Source organism: Watersipora subatra, chromosome 6, assembly GCF_963576615.1.
Source record: "Watersipora subatra chromosome 6, tzWatSuba1.1, whole genome shotgun sequence".
Classification (NCBI taxonomy): domain Eukaryota; kingdom Metazoa; phylum Bryozoa; class Gymnolaemata; order Cheilostomatida; family Watersiporidae; genus Watersipora; species Watersipora subatra.
Genome location: NC_088713.1, coordinates 43,164,565 through 43,168,807, shown reverse-complemented (window position 1 = coordinate 43,168,807; position 4,243 = coordinate 43,164,565).

The following is a 4,243-nucleotide window of genomic DNA, read 5'->3' as shown; positions in this document are numbered from 1 at the left end:
ATAATATATCTTATTAAATTATAATATAGTGTGGTAAATAAATAAATAAATCCACTAAATAAATTTTGTGAACATGAAACATAAATGTCACAAGAAAAATATGAACTTTGTCGTTTTAGCAATAAGATTAAGTTTTATTACATAAAAATAACAGTTATATTAACAGCTTATTATATAAAAAAATTAATTTAGTAATAAATATTATTATGAGATATATAACAACATGTTTGTTACAAGATACAAGATACATTTATATTACATAAAAACTACAGAAACATGAGCTCTAATTATTATGTTGCTAATGTTAGGATTTAAAAGAGCTAATATTATACATTCTATTACGCTATAGACAGCATGTTATGTTATATTAGGCTATATTAACTAATAATATATCGTAATATATGAAGTTATCTTACATTAATTCATGCAGATTGCCTTTACTCTTACATACATGCATACACACATACATACCTACATTCGTACATACCTGCATACGTACATATGTACATACGTACATACATACATTCGTACGCACGTACATACATACGTACATATGTACATACATACATACATACGTACATACGTACATACGTACGTACGTATGTACGTATGTATGTATGTATGTATGTATGTACATACGTATGTACATACCTAGGTATGTACATATGTACATACATATGTACGTATGTACGTACATACGTACATACGTATGTACGTATGTATGTTTTGTATCATGTTATGGTTGTGTGTTATAGTCGTATTAGTATTGTATCATATTATGGTTGTATAATATAGCCGCAGTCTTATTGTATCCTGTTATGGCTGTATGTTATAGTCGTACTCCTATTGTATCATTGCATGGTCGTATGTTATATTGGCACTTTTATTGTATCATATTATGGTCATTTTTTACAGTCGTACTTGTATTGTATCATGTTATGGTCGTATTTTATAGTCACACTCCTATTGTATCATTGTATGGTCCCAGGTTATAGTTGCACTTGCATTGTATCATATTATGGTCATACATTGTATGTATGTTATTGTCATATTCATATTGAATCACGTTATGGTCATGTTATTTTCACATAGTATTTTAACCCTTTATCGGGCAATCTTTTCATACTTCCTCCTCGTAGGGGAGTAAATTTCGCAAAAAAATTGTCACTATGGTTATTGTTAACTATTTTAGGCATAACTCAGAAATAAGTAGAAAATTTTGTAAGTAGAAACACATTTTACCATTTAAATGTCCTAATCCGTTCCAAGTAACTGACGATGTGTATACATTCGTTCCAAGCTGCCACTTAACTTGGGTATGATATTCATATAAACTATATAATATATATATATATATATATGTAATGGTTAAAATCTATAACATTTACATTTTAGATTTTTATTATTATCTTACTACATTATGAAAAAAAGTACACACAAAAAAGGACAGAGAAATAACGAATATAAAACTAAATTGGTATGTTTGTTTACCTTTGGCGTTGGTTGTCTAGATGAGGCTAAATGAAGACCGCCAGGAGTGGGTCGACGATGGTCAGAAGAGGGTGGCTGTGTATTTTTATCTTGGTTTTATTTTGTTCAGAAGAAATGTTTTAAGAACATAACTAAAAAATTATTTACATCTTCACGAAATGAAAAACTGTCATGCAAAAAGCGCGGACCTTGATTTACTAGAAACTAAAGTTGTCCTGCCTTTTATGCGACACAAGATAACTCCACGTCATCTATCGAATAAAAACTAAACTTTTATCGTTTACTGACTATCGCTAGCAATAAAAACTCAGTCAGGTTTGTTGTACATCGTATCATACCCAAGGAAAGTAAATTGACTGAAATACAAAGCAGACAGGCCACATTACAAACCGAACAAACCGGCCAAAATACGATACGCCTTTCATATCTAGAAAAACCATCCTAATTCAAAGCAAAGGTTCTACCAAAAAATGCTTCGTAAATTGAAGTTTTTGAATGTAGTGATTTTTGTAAGCAGCTGTTACACTTTACATGAATTTTTTCCATAGTTGTAGTGGTTGGCGCAGTTTTAGTGACGAGTGTGCCTGAGAAGATCTATCGTCAAAACCATCAGAAATACACTCTGATTCAAAATCATTAAGGCCTATATCCGACCTAGTGTTGTGAGATTTGTCTATAAGTTGGTTTACAACCTGATCCGAAGATTTTAAAACGTTTAGATGGATGATTGGAAAGTTCTTCTGTGGCAGTGTTAGTGTGTGGAGCCCCGATTGTTACGACATGTCGACTTCAAACTTCAAAGTATCTCGGCTTTTTTCAAAACTTTCAAAGGAATCCGATTGAAATAATTAATAATTCTATCAGTCTCAAATGTTTTACTCAAAGAGCTCTCTTGATGAACTTGGCCTGATACTTTGACGTATGTGAAAAACTGCTTCAAAAATCATATGATGACATAAATTCTGCTTTGACTGTCAAAGGGTTAAATATATCATGCGACACAAGATGGCTTCCGCTATCCTTAAAGCTGAACTTCGACAGAGTGTTTTGTAATTTTGGTCAGAAAGTAACATTTTTTTTCTATCATTTGTGATTGTTTTTTGATGTTTGAGGTGATCTGACTGCCAGAATATTTTAAGATTAAAATTGATAAAACTTGATCACGATTAAAAAGCGCACATCTAGTGGAAGTGCGATTATGAAGTTTATAATTGCAAAAAGACAGACATAATACAGACGCATAATGCTTTGACTTGAAAGCAATCAACCATTGCAACGATAACAACTAGTCATGTCATTTCTTCTGATTGTTAAGTCTTGATCAGGTTTTGTCGATTTTAATCTTGAAACATCCAGGCAGTCAGATCACCTCGAACATCCAAAACAATCACAAATAATAGAAAAATACTGATACTTTCTAACCAAATCTACTAAAATTGCGTGTAAAGTTAATCTTTACACGCAATTTCAGTCAATCTTTACACGTATCGTACCCAAGAAAAGTAAACTGGCTAAAAAACAAAGCAAACAGGCCAAATTACAAACCAAACAAATAGGCCAAAATACGATAGGCCTTTCATATCTAGAAAAACCATCATAATTCGAAGCAAACTTTCTACCAAAAAATGTTTTGTAACTTGAAATTTTCGAATGTAGTGTTTTTCGTAAGCAGCAGCCTCACTGTACATGAATTTTTTTCATAGTTGTAATGGTTGGCACAGTTTTAGTGACGAGTGTGCCTGAGAAAATCTATCGTCAAAACCATCAGAAATACACTCTGATTCAAAATCATTAAGGCCTATATTCGACCTAGTGTTGTGAGAATTGTCTATAAGTTGGTTTACAACCTGATCCGAAGACTTTAAAACGTTTAGATGGATGATTGGAAAGCTCTTCTGTGGCAGTGTTAGTGTGTGGAGACCCGATTGTTACGACATGTCGACTTCAAACTTCAAAGTATCTCGACTTTTTTCAAAACTTTCAAAGTAATCCGATTGAAATAAGTAATAATTCTATCAGTCCTCATATGTTTTACACAAAGTACTCCCTTGATGAACTTGGCCTGATACTTCGTTGTGTGTGAAAAAACTGTTTAAAAAATCATATGATGACATAAATTCTGCTTTGACTGTCAAAGGGTTAAATATATCATGCCACACAAGATGGCTTCCGCTATCCTTAAAGCTGAACTTCGACAGAGTGTTTTGTAATTTTGGTCAGAAAGTAGCGTTTTTTTTCTATCATTTGTGATTGTTTTTTGATGTTTGAGGTGATCTAATTGCCAGGATGTTTTAAGATTAAAATTGATAAAACTTGATTGCAATTAAAAAGCTCACATCAAGTGAAAGTGCGATTATGAAGTTTATAATTGCAAAGAGACTGATATAATAGAGACGCATAACGCTTCGACTTGAAAGCAATCAACTATCGCAACGATAACCACTAGTGATGTCATTTCTTCTGAGCGTTTAGTCTTGATCCGGTTTTGTCGATTTTAATCTTGAAACATTACGTCGGATTACCTCAAACATCGAAAAAAATCACAAATGATAGAAAAACAACTGATACTTTCTGACAACATCTACTAAAATTGCGTGTAAAGTTAATCTTCACATAGTTGTCATCTCTTTTAGCCGACAGCACTGACGAACTGGGGGAGAGTGCCGCTGTCGCAGTGCTTATGATGGATGATCTAATGGCTCAAGGCAGTGGAGAATGAATTTCCTAACATAAGACTATAGGAGAATTTTAT